Source organism: Candoia aspera, chromosome 14, assembly GCF_035149785.1.
Source record: "Candoia aspera isolate rCanAsp1 chromosome 14, rCanAsp1.hap2, whole genome shotgun sequence".
NCBI lineage: Eukaryota > Metazoa > Chordata > Lepidosauria > Squamata > Boidae > Candoia > Candoia aspera.
Genome location: NC_086166.1, coordinates 4,446,262 through 4,459,397, shown reverse-complemented (window position 1 = coordinate 4,459,397; position 13,136 = coordinate 4,446,262).

Here is a 13,136-nt window from a genome sequence, read left to right as displayed (position 1 = left end):
TGTGGACGCCGTGAGAGCTGGCAGTTAACTTTCTACCACCTGTACCACCTGCCTCCCAACCTAGGTCCCCCTAGATATTTTGGCCTACAACTTCCACTCTCCCGTAGTGTGCACACAGTGGGGAAGACACAGTCCTAAGCAAGGTGCGCAGAGACATCACCTCTCTCCACCCCCGCCCCAGCCTTGCTTGTGAGCCCCTCTGTCCCAAGTCATCTGAATGCAAGAGAGCGTTTGGGCGACCGATGCTCTCGAGGCAGGATTCAGCAGATGTTAATAATGTGCTTATTTTCTCTAAGTGCCGTTTTGGCATCGGTGTTAATTACAATTTATATTCGGCAACACTTACTCTGGGAAAAGAACCCACCCTAATGGTCCCCAATTGATGGGGTGAGAGTTGTTAAGCACGATGCCATATGTTCGGAGGGCTGGGAAGGGAATGGGATGCCAGGCACAGTTAGAAACAAGATGCCGGTGTTCTCTTGCTCTTTTTGGGGGGAGGCAAGAGGCGTTCCGAGGCGGCCTGCACGTCCCTTCTCTCTTTCGTTCCCGGCCGTAGTTTGGTTCTGAAGCCACCTTTCCTCACTGTCTTCATAGCCCTGGGTCGCTAGCTTCAGGGGAGTGGAGGAATGGCTTTTGCGCCCCACTAAGCCTGCCGAAGGATTGGAAGACCCTCAGTCTGTCTGAGCCTGTGGATTTTCCCCAGGGCGCCGAGGGAAATGGTGGGCTTTGCTGCCAGTAGTTGTGGGCGATTTGGATGGTTGTAAAAGGTAACTGCTCCGGTTCATGAAGGGGGAGGAAGCTACTCATACGGATGGCTGTTTATGACCTCCTGAATCATAGGCAGCAGGCTTTCCACGGGGGAGGATGGGAGGTGATAGAGGGGGTCTTTTGGCCCCAGTCTCGGGTTGGGAGCTTAACAGATGCATCCATTTGACCGCTGTGTACTACAGAATGTGGACTGACCTCAGGGTTCTTAGGACCATCAGTCCCAACTCAACTCGTCTGAAGCTGGAATAGAATGCCTCCTGTATTCCAGGGTGTCAGGGTGGCCAGATCTGAAGTTCAGATCTGGAACAGTTGAGCATTCTGGTCCAAGGTCCCTGCTAGTGTTTGGTGGAACAAGGAAAAGCCTCCCATGTGGCAAGCAGCAGATGCCACCCTGCTGAATCATGTAAGGGCTGCGGCATTGATGCCCCAGCTGTTGAACCTTCAGGGGTCCAGTCCACCCACCCATCCAGCACAGCATGAGCAACTTCTGCCCTCAGTTGCATTCTCCAAGCTCCAGAAACCAAGATGCCTGGAAGCTGAGATGGGGTTTCCCATCCTGACTTTACCTATTTAATGCTGATGCCTCTTCTTGAGTAGAGGTGAGCCAAGCCACTCTGAAGGTTTTCTACAACCTAGTACCTTCCTCGTGTATTTGGGGCTTCTGAAGAATGTCCGAATGGGAAGGCGTCATCAGGCTAGTGGGAAGATGCTTAAACCAGGCCTGCCTCTGCTCCTCTGCTCCTCTGTGGTGTTCAGTAAAGCCAGGGCTGATCGTGTAGTTTAGCATGATCTGATTATATATTCTGTAGATTTTGATTTGCATTTCAATTGCAAAAATTAATATACACCGTCTCAGTTGGTTCTCCCATCCCACATCCCTGTGTATTGATACGACATATTTTGCAACCAGTTTGAGCACTGCTGATTGTGGGAAAGGAATATACAGGACTCAGGTCAGATGTCCAAACTCCTATGATCATTTCTGAGCATTTCGAGTTGAAATAAGTCTGGTCACCCGTGCTGCACCTGGCTTCTGCTTAAGCAGAATTGCGATGGCCACAGGTAAGTGGCCCAAACCAATTTAAAGCACTTTCTTACATTTGGCCTGGCCTCTGTCCCCTGGCCAGATCACCACATACAAATCACTTGGCCCCAGGTTTCCCCCCAAAAGAGGTATTTTACAATGGTGAGTGGACCGCTGGAGGACTGTGCTGCCTGCCCAAAGGGACCAATTCAGCCACCTTCTTTGAGGCATCCTCTTCTCTCACAGCAGGTTGTTAGGAAAGTCAGATTCTGTGCAAAGAGCTTTTGAAATCTGAAGAGTTTCATATTCCTGAATTTCCAGGGAGCCTATCCCTGAATAAATGCAACCAAATAAGTTTAAATGCACAGATCTAAGTATTCAGCAAAGCCACATCCCCTTTGGCCAGTGGTGCAAAGTGGCCAAGGAACATGAGCAGGTCTGCTGTAGAAATGGTGCCTCGCTTGGGACCAGGCTGTGGGGACTCACAGAGGTCTCCTGACTGATTCATTGAGCAACATTAACAGCCAGGGCGACATGGGTCTCCATCTTTTCACCCCTCCTGGAAGACTCAAAGGATCAATCTGCCATACATCTCTCAGAAACGCCATTGGCAGAAGAAAACGGTCATGGTTGAAGGTGGAAGTCACACATGCTGTTCTCAAGACTTAATTTGCTGTAGAGCGACCCCGTTACCCCTTCCTGTATTTGCTTATCCAGCAGTCCTGTCTCCTGTGCTGCAGACGTGGTGGGAGGAAAATGGCAACCATTTATTAACAGCTGAACACTGAGTTGTACCTCTTCCAGAACATCAAATGGCACCTGTTAGATGAGTTGAATGGTTTACAAACCACAAGAGCTAATGAACCCGTCTGTTGACTAGTCTCCAGGGCTTCAGCTGGTTTTCCAGCCCTGCCTGGAGATGTCAAGGACTCAACTTGAGGCCATCTGCATATAAAGCAGCTTCTAGGGTATTTTGGAATTCCAATAAGAACTCCCTTAGATGATTGGAATCTGCATCCACCATGCCTTTTTCTCAGTTGGATTATTACTTTTTGTAAAAAAAAAAAAAAAGTTTTTTTAAAATAATAAAAAAAAATAGAAGAACAGAAATTAAAAACCCTAAGATCTACCTCTTCAATAAAAGATCTTAAACCAGTAACAGAAATTTAAAAAAACAAACCCAAACAAAACCAAGATTGCATTTAAGATTTCCATCATCTCTCTTCACCTTCCCACCCATCCAATTTTCCATCCCATTTTCTCCTCATTTTCAAGAGAGAAAATTACAGGAAAAATGAAACGGTTGAGAATATTTGCAGCCCTGCTTCCTGGCCAAAAAAGCCCACAGCGGGCTGACAGCTTTTTTCCAAAGTCACATTAAATGCCATGGAAATTCTAAGACAATTAGATCTGAAAGTAGACAAACGAATTTCATTTTAAATGTATGGGTTTTTTAAAGAAATCTTTTTATCTTTGAAAGATTCAAGTGTGGCTTTTCTATGTTAATATTGTGGCGGCCTGCTCAGCTGCCATGCACCTTTAAGTTATTTATTTAAGCTAATCTTTGCCTTAAAATAGCTACCCTCCATAAGGATATTTTCTTCCTGAACATCCATCTCTACACACTGAGAATGTTAAGCATTGCTAATTAGCTGTTTGATAATTAAATAATACGGCATGAAACTATTGGGGCATAGAATTTGAGCTTTCTGTGTGTGTTGGTGAATTTTCCTCCTCCTCATAATGCTTTGAAGTCAACTCTGTACTTAGTCCTGCCTTCCAGAGCTGCAAGATAAAGGTTTTCTTCTCTCTCGTGAAAACTTCGAAAATTGCTGTCTGAAAACACTGGGGGGAAAAAAAAGAAAAAGGAATGCTTCTCTATTCACAGCGTAGAATGTTCAAAAATGTGGTATTTGATGGATGGAGAATTCTTATTACAAGCATTAAAGCGGTCGGATATGGCTTTATCTCTTCTCTTTTTTTTTCCTTAATCAAATGCTTATTGCAGAGAGCGTGATTAGTCTGTACATGCTGTAGAATTAAGTGGCGTAGCTTTTCCTAAGTTGTACCATTTTACATGGGGTTGAAAACCAGGGCCAGGTACATCAACCAGGAAGATGAAACCTACTTCAGAGAATTATTTGGGGGCGGTGAGTCAACGAAGGAGCAACAGACGAACTAAAACTGGCAGTAAAAGAGTTAAGACTCAGATCCCAGCGTAGTAAGTGGAATTAATGGAGTGCCTGGAGTCTTTGAGCCTAGCAGTTTGGGGAATGTTTTTCTGAAGAGAGGAAGTCTCTGAGTTGGGTTCAGTTTGTAGCTGACTTCATAGATTTACTCATGGAGGTTTATCAGCAGCAGTATGGAAGTGGTTCCACAGCGCCCCTTCTAAGACCATTTTTTGACTCCCTGTCCTAGCCTATAGTCCTGGGGTTTTTCACCCAAGTATTAACCAGATCCAACCCTTTGTAGCTTTTCAAGATCAACCGAGGTGAAATTAAAGCAATGACCCAGAGCAAAATAAAATGGGGAAACATGCTTCCCCCCCCCAATTAATTAACATTTACAGCTGGATTTGCAGAGCATGCCAAGCTTTGGTTGGTTTATTCATTGTAGGCTTATTCAATAAACAATGACTAAACCAACCATGGCTTGGCATGCTCCAATTGGCTAGGCTGACATAACATTATTAGGCAATAATTGTGAGACTTCCTTCTAAAGAGACACGTATGGGGTTATACGGTAAAAGTCTGAATATTATACTTTTCTTTCAGGGAGAGGAAAAAACTATCTTGGAGGCAGATGTATTTGTCCCTAAACATCTCTGCTATTCCCCACACAATACTCTGAACAATATAAAGAAAAAAAAATCATGGTGATTTAAAAAGTTCCTTTTTTACCATCTGCAGAACAAATGTTTTGGGGGGGGAAATGAAAAGACATGCAGGGCTTTCATTAAAAAGGCTATGTGTTTGTTATTGCTACAAGGGGAAAAATAACTGTAATTTTCACAGCACAGATAAAAGGAAGTGGGGAAAAGCAGAGACATATCTAGGAAGAGCAGATTTCTTGTTAAGCTACTGTTATCAGATTAACATCAAACAGCAGCAAACACAGCCAAGTATTTATGGGCCTCTTGTAGGAGTGCTTGGCACATTGGTTCACAAATACATTTTGTTTTATGGGGGAACCATGCAGGAAACTGGCTAATTAACCCTTTTCAGAGTGGGGAGGAGAATTAGCAACTCAAAACAGTAGCAGCACCTTGCTGATCTTGGCTGATTTCAAAAAATGTCAAGGAGATGCACTGGGTGGGAGATGCATCTGGAAATTTTGGGAGGTAGCTAGACTGGGCAAGTTTTAGTTTACCAGAAGTCAGACTCAAGTGGATGGGTTTTTCCGGAAGGAGGGAGGGAGGGAGGGAGGGAGGGAGGGAGGGAGGAAGGAAGGAAGGAAGGAAGGAAGGAAGGAAGGAAGGAAGGAAGGAAGGAAATTCCGTCACAACTTATTTTTGGATACCAGCATCCCAAGAAATGTCAAATTACCCAGAAGAGGGAACCTATTCAATCTGAAAAGCAGAGATTTCTTCTGAAAAGTTGTAAAAGTTAGACAACCGAGAATCTGAAGGTGAAGTTTTTTTTTTTTTAAATGAGGAATGATGACTTGTTTTAGTGAGCCTGCAGGCTGTTACACTTGAGAGGATGGTGGCATCCTGTTTTACGTGATTGCAATAAAGATGCACGAGGTCACCCTTTCCCCCATATCCTGACCAGTTCTAGTCTTAAAGACACGCGAATGCAGGTGGCCTTCTGCTTTGGCTCTCATTCTACCCTGTGGTTACACAGAGTACAGATAGGTTCCGGCCATATTGGCTCTTGAAAGACAGGCTGGACAGTAGAGGTGGCCAACGTGTGGTCCTGAACCCCTTCCATCTGTGATGGTTGAACATCCTCATGGGTTTCCATCCTGGTGACACAAGGAATGCATTAAAGCCATAAGGTAAGCCCTAAAAGGGGCTTAACCTACCTTCCAAACCGAACCAATTCAAAGTCTTTCTCTGAAATCCCAGCCCTGCTCTTGTGAGTGATGTGTGTTCCCCTCCTCGTTCTGCTTATGTTGTCTTTTGGGTTTCAAGGACCTTCCTGATGCTACAAATGCTGATTGACTTTGCAAGTGGTGGTGGTGAGAGTCTTCATTGCTTTCACAAGCAGAGACTACTTAAGTTTAGGGTTCTGAATAAGCAAATTTACCCATCTGTAATTTCTGTTGCCTAGCGCTGGGCAGGAGAGAAGCCATTCTCTTGCACTCATTTCTCCTTATGTGGGGAAGGGGGAGGGATCTGTTTCCAAAACAGCATGAGTTAAATATGCACGGACATAGGATGGAGTTCTTTTTAGCACAGCTTCCTGTGAGGCAAGGAGCCCATAGAGCAAATAAGCAGACATTTCCATTCAGTGCAAGTCCATGAATAGTACAAATCCTTACGGCGCTCAGGAAGGACAAGCAGAAGGGAGTGTGTCCAAACCGAAAGTGGAGTTGCCCAGAGTAAAACCTACTTGTCATCCACTTTTCCCCCCATTTATGGATCTCCTCATCCAATCTTAAAACCATTAAGTTTATTTTAACTTAGGTACTAAAAATGGAAAGCAGCTGTGACTGCATAGAAGTGCAGATGCAGAGCTCCTGAGGTGGTGGTGGGGGGAGGCATAAGAAGTTTAATCTCCTTTTGTTGTAAAAGCAGAGAAGAACGTGCTGCTTCCCTAAGCACATTTTGGTGCACCCTCTGCCTTGACCCTCTCTGAAAGATGCACCTTCAGCACAGTGGTGTCCTGCTGGGCCAGCCCAGCGTGGTTGCTTCACGTCCAGCCGCAGAACTGTGCTGCTTTAGATCTACCTGATTTAATGGTGGTAAACCGGGTGCAAATTCTGTAATTGTTGCTTGTATTGCTGAGGTGTGTAGAGAAAGCAGATATCTGGGTGTTCAACTGCTTGCTTGTCATTTCCCTCCCTGCGTATAGGGGAAAATGTGGTGGAGTGCTACGGCTTAATTAGCCAAGAGCGTATGCGATGGTTTGACCCTAGCTAGTTTCAGTGCGCCCTGACCCTAAGTACCATGCCATCCATTTCATGACTGATAGACGCTGTCTGTCCCTCTGTCTATCAGCTTATATGGATTGTGAACTCCTTTGAGATAGAAAGTACAAGTGTCAACATTTTAATAGGTAGAGAAATAAAACCCGAGCAACTGTTATTTGAAAGGAGAACGATGGAAGAAGTCACACTTGGCTTTCTTCATCAGGATGTTCCTAACACCCTTCAGGGTCAAGATTCCATAAAGTTGTAAGGATTATTTTTCAACCAGAAATGTTTTAAATTAGATTTGGCCAGGAGCAAATACCCAGGGTGTGTTTTCTGTTGCTAATGCAATCGAGCTGTAGGTGTGTGACCAAATGTATCAGCTGGAGCTCCTGGCCTTTAGATGGTGGAAGATAGTGACTGCAGTATTTTCCTTACAGAAACCCTGAATGAAATTGCTTGTTGAGTGTGGGGTCCTTGGGATAGGAATGCAGGGCTCTTGATGCCTTTGATGTGCAGCTACAAAGCAGTTGCTGTCAGCACAAACTCTCATGCGTTGAGAGGCTGCAGCTTACAGCCATCAAATAATTTATTTAGTGGAGGGGATTGTAAGATCCTGCTGGGTAGATGCTCCTTGCCAGTGATTGCTCTGGAGACCTGGAGAGAGGTGCCTTAGTTTTCCTTCCTGAGACATTTGGTTGGGCAGTATAATCCGTTTTCTTCATTTCTAAAGGCTTTCCCCCCCCTCCTTTTTATAAGCGACTTTCCAACTCAAGGACAAGGGAGCATGTGGCAAAAAGGCAAATTTCCTTGGAACTTGCAGGAGGGGGGCAAAATCTACTTTCCAGAGCTAGTCAGGAGATCTTATAACCTGAGTGTCTGTTTTTTTAAATCTAAGACTGACTTGGGCCCCCAATGAGTGGGGCCAAATCTCAAATGGAGTCATTACATCATTTTTTTCCTCAATTTTGCTGGCTTGGCCTGCTGCCCAACTCTTTCTCTTCTTCCCTATGCAGAAAGCTGTGGAGGAAGTGATGGATCATTTTCGCCTGAGATATAACTCAGATCCTTGCAAAAGGCTTTTGAAATTGGTCTGAGGTTCTGTTTAAAATCAGCTGGAGAGTTCTGTGTTCCCAAGGCTGGTGCCTGCCTGGGCTTCCTTAAGACAGGTCTTTCTTCCATAAAAGAGGACACACAGACGTCTGAGTTCCAGAGAAAAATGATGCCTTGCTCAGGAGTTATTTTTGTTTTTAAAGCCACTTGCTAACCAATTTTTTTTGTTTTCTTTTGCAAAGCTCATAAAGCTGAAGAACCTTCAATCCTCAGGAAAAATAAAGGATTTGGAGGCATGGATTTCTCTGGAGCAAAGCCCTTTCTATGGCTCCTTTCTCTCACTCTGTTACTCTTACAGCATTTAGCAAGGTTGACTTGCTTTCCAGCCCAAATGCTCTCAGACTTTGTGTCCAATGTAGTTGGGTCAAAAGGGAGGAGGAACAAAGTGATGCATTTCCCTCCAACTCTGAACAACCAACCCTTTCGAAGATAGGCCTTAGATTCATGGTTTGGAGAACCAGTTTAAGGCTGAAGGTGCATCTGCTCATCTCTCTGAAATGGACAGATCCAGGGCTGTCTGCAAGGTATGGTCCACAACGGATGTTTTCACCATACCCTCTAGACACCCTTGGACAGATCCATGGGAAACCAAGCAACAGCTGAAAAGTTGACACTCTGTCTGTCCCGTTTGGGTGGAGTTTTCCATCCATCCTTTCAGCTGCTTGCGTGCTTCAAATTCAAAAGTGTTTCCAGAAAGCATTATGGGCGTGAAGTTGTTTGCCTATGTGTTCTGTTTTTCTGGCATATGGAAATTGTTCTTGTCTGGCTTGAACCTAGCGGTTTGTTGACCTCCTTTGACTCCTGTGGTGGCTTGGGAACAATAAATGATAACCGTTAACAGACATGCGAGGCTAAACACAAACTGTGTTTGTCTTTTTGGTTATTTTCCTTGTTTGGAGAAGTTCTAGCTGTTTGTTGTAATTCTTTCTTTCTTTCTTGATTTGGCACTACAACACGATTGTTATGTTTACACATTCTTTCCAAATGCTTTTCTTTAACTGGCTGGTGCGATCTCAGTCTTCTTTAAAGTTGTTTCTTTCCAGTTTGCTGGATACGATTTTCATCATCTCTGCCAAGCATGGCCAAGGCTCAGCTTTGGTTGAATGGCCAAGTCCTACCAATGTTCTGAAAACATTCCTGGCTTTAACTGTTCTTAATGTATTGCATCAAGACCATTGGTTTCTGCCTTTTTGGTGCAGAGAAGGACCAGCCCAAGTGACTTGTACTGGTTTAATATTTTGTAAAAACAACAGTAGCCTTCTGTACCTGGTGTGCTCGGGGTTATAACTCCAGGCTGGACTACAGTTCCCATCATTCTCACCCAGATAGGCCATTGGTAGTGGCAATCCCCACCGTTTCAGAAAGCTCTAGGTACCACTCATCTAGCACTCCATGGGCACCAATTTCTCAATCCAGCAAATGCTGATATCTTTTTAAGTGTTTTCCCTAAGGACTGAAGTTTCCCTGGGCTGTGCATCTTCAGTATTTGAATAAGGCACATGTGTGTTTACTGCAACACAGAAACCCCAGCAGGCTGCCGTATGGGGAGAGGTACCCCTCTTTTTTGCCTCAAGAGCTGCTTGTGGGTCTTGTGAATTTATTGGGGGCTGTGGGTAGGAAGGCAAAGGGAAAATATGTATGGCATATACCAGTGTTTCCCGACCTTGGCAACTTTAAGGTGTGTGGGCTTCTACTCCCAGAATTCCCCAGCCAGCTGGGAAATGAAGTCCACAGATCTTGAAGTTGCCAAGGTTGAGGAACACCGAACAAATGTGGGCAAGTCCAAGGTAGGGTTCATAATTTTTTATTAATCTCATATATGTTTTTCAATAGAGCTCTGCCACCTTCTCTATTCTTAACATTTTAAATTTTGATTTATTTACTACAGGCGATCTTTGGGGAGGCCATCTAAAACTCCCAGATGGAGGTTTTGCTCACTTGCTTTTTTGTAGAACCTTGATATCATGCCCCACGTAGCTAGGCACCACCAAGGAAGCAAAAGTTGCAAGCTTCGGGGAGCTCTTTAATGTTGGAAGTCAGGGTCAACACGGAATCTTGGAAACAGCAAGAATTTCCCCTTCCCCTCGTTTATTAATAAAAGAGCTTATTAAGGGGGGGGTCTCTCTTCCAATGCTTCAAAACCTGGGCTCAAAAGCCGTCTGTGAGATGCGCTCTTCTTCTCCCTTGCTTGCTTCTGTCTAACCCTCCTCCCATCCTATCTTAACCCCTCCACAATTTCTCACCCTTGTTCTGAGCTGTGCTGGATGGCACTCATCAGTGGTTTTTTTAAAAAGAGAGATTCTCGGTCCTAGAAGCGGGGGTTTTTTTGGTGGTGGTGGGGAATCTCCAGGGCTTGGATCTTTGTGCAGCCCTGGGGACTCCCCTCTCCAGTCATCTCTGTGTGGGATTTCCAGAGTTGGATTGGTAGGTGATGGCAACGAATGCTTGCTTGCTTGCTTATTTATTTACTTATTGCACATCAACCCCACCCCCTTTCCTTGCGGAATGCAAATGCCCGGAGTGAAATGACTCTCAGAGGCAAAGTAAAGACCTCTCCTCGCCTGCTTACAACCAGTGAAGTTTGCTTGGCCTGGCAGATCTCGATTTGACTCACCGATCCATCGTTGTGTTAAAAGGGGACTCTGGAGAGAGATCGTAAATGCATGGGTTGGGGGGGACCGGCAGCTGAAAGCTTCATTTGCATTGCGTGGTGTGCTTTCTGCAGGCGGATGGTTTGGTTTGGTTCCCCCCCACCCCGCCTTGGAATGTGCCAAGGAGAAGAGCCAAGATAGAAGGATGATCATCAGCTGCCTGCTGCAGTAATGGGGTTGATGAATATGGATGCCAGCATCACGAGAAGAGCAGTCAGACGGCAGAATTAAGATTCTCCACTGCGTGCAGGCTCGCTCAACTGTCACACTTTAGGGTGTCGTGTGCCCCATCCTGAAAGAGCTGCTAGCGTCTGAGCCTGATTTATTTACTCAAAACAACTGCCATATTTGCAAAAAGCCATTCTTGAGCTGATCCCACTTGCAAACCTCAAATGAGACAAGACAGCATTTATGCCAAGCAAGGAGATGGCATTTTTCAGGACTGCTGTCTAGCTTCTTTGAAAGGGCAGGGGGATGGCTGAGGGATGCTTACAGTTAGTCCTCGCTTAATGACCACAATTGAGCCTGGAATTTCAGTTGCTAAGTGAAATGGTCATTAAGTGAACCTGACCCTGATTTTATGACCTTTTTTGCAGTGGTCGTTAAGCAAATCACCACAGGTGTTAAGCGAACCTTGTGGTTGTTAAGTGAATCACGTGGCTCCCCACTGATTTTGCTTGCCAGAAGCCAGCCAGGAAGGTAGAAAATGGTGATCTCATGACCATGGGATGCTGTGATGGTCATAAATGCGAATTGATTGCCAGGTGCCCAAACTGCGATCATGTGACCATGGGGACGCTGTGATGTTCATAAGTGTGAGGACTGGTCGTTAAGTATTTTTTCCAGCACTGTCGTAAGTCCGAATCATCACTAAACAAATGGTTGTTAAGTGAGGACTACCTGTACCTTTGTAGTGCTACTGATAGCACTTGATGGCTGGTGGTTACTAGCGGTTAAGCCCCTTGTATTCTCAGCAAAAGGGCTAAGCAGGACAGCCGTGAAGGTGCTTGCCAAAAGGAAGGCTGAGTTTTGCCGTGGAGCTTCAAAGAGAAGCACTGACTTTTCCATGGGGGTGGAATAGCAAAGGAGTTGAGTACGTGGGAAACCCAGTGTAGGGGCTGGTCTGCAAATCTCTGAACCTTTGAAATGTCTTAGATCTAAGAACATGACAGAAACCAGTAAGTCTGAATTCATTCCTCTGCAAATTCCATTTCTTTTATAACAGCCTTTTGATGAGTTGGGACTCTCTCTCTCCAGAATACCTAGACAGCGGGCCAGCAAATGTGGAGCGTGGGAGTCCCCACACATCCAGGGGGGGACTTGGTCAGATCTGTTTGTTTTTCAAAAGACTGGCTTATTTTCCTCCATTGGTGTTGGCACAGTGCTGCGCGAGTCATGGGTAGAGAGGGCCAGCCAGCCAAGCATCCGTGTAAATAATTTTCCTATTGTTCTCCCGCAGGAGAAGAAAAGCATGGGGGGGACCCCCCCACAAACCCCACGGTGGGATGAAGCTGGGGGAAAGGAAAGGCCTTTCCAAGCTGGCCTTTATATAATAAAACCGGGTAGAGCAACCTGCTGATTCTGTAAACAAGGGCATCAAGCTTGGCTCTGATTCAGAAGGGGCAACTGAATTCCTCCCTTGGCAATTGAAATGGGACCTCAGTGGCTGGATTAGGAGCACTGGTGGCTTCCCGTGGCTTTAGTTATGGGACACAAACCATCTGCTCAGCTGGTTTCTGCCGCTCAATATGTTGGCCTTCTTGAGAGCGGCTGGGAATGGGGGCCCTCTGTTTCTGTGTATCCCTGCTATGGATCTTAAACAGCATGTCCTGGGAATCGGTATTTAAATCTATATGTTCATTCATGCACAGAGGTGGACGGTCTTCACCCTTCCACTCCATTCCATTCTATTGCACTCCACTCACTTATTTTATTTTATTTTATTTGCTTTTTTCATCTCACATGATTTTAATGATTTTTAGTGCCCCGTCTTGGGTTTGTGCCACGACCACAGATGTATCAGAGTATATCCGTTGTTGAGGGGGCCATATTTATCCTCCCTTTGCCTATGGTTTGCATCTTTGGTTTTTATGATATTTATTAATATGGTCTTTATATTTCTATCTGCTGTTTTTATGTTGGCCGTTTTATCTGATTGTTGTACGCTGCCCAGAGTCGCTTTTGGTGAGATGGGCAGCTATATAAATTTGCTCAATCAATCAATCAATCAATCAATCCTTCATCTTTGTCCTTACTACAGCAGGGTTGAGCTTCCTTTTTTAAGACCCTCAAGCCCCCAGCTTTAGCTCCCGGGAAGGGAGTAAATCATGACGTAGAAGGAGGGTTCTATGCCAGGCAGTTCCTGATCCATAACTGAAATTAAATTAATTCAGTTAAATATAATTAAGCTGATTCCTCTCCATGTACTCAATAACATTTTTTCCCCTTCCATGTTAAAAATTGCAGCCTCCAGAGTCTTCAGCTACCCAATCTTTGCAGCCATC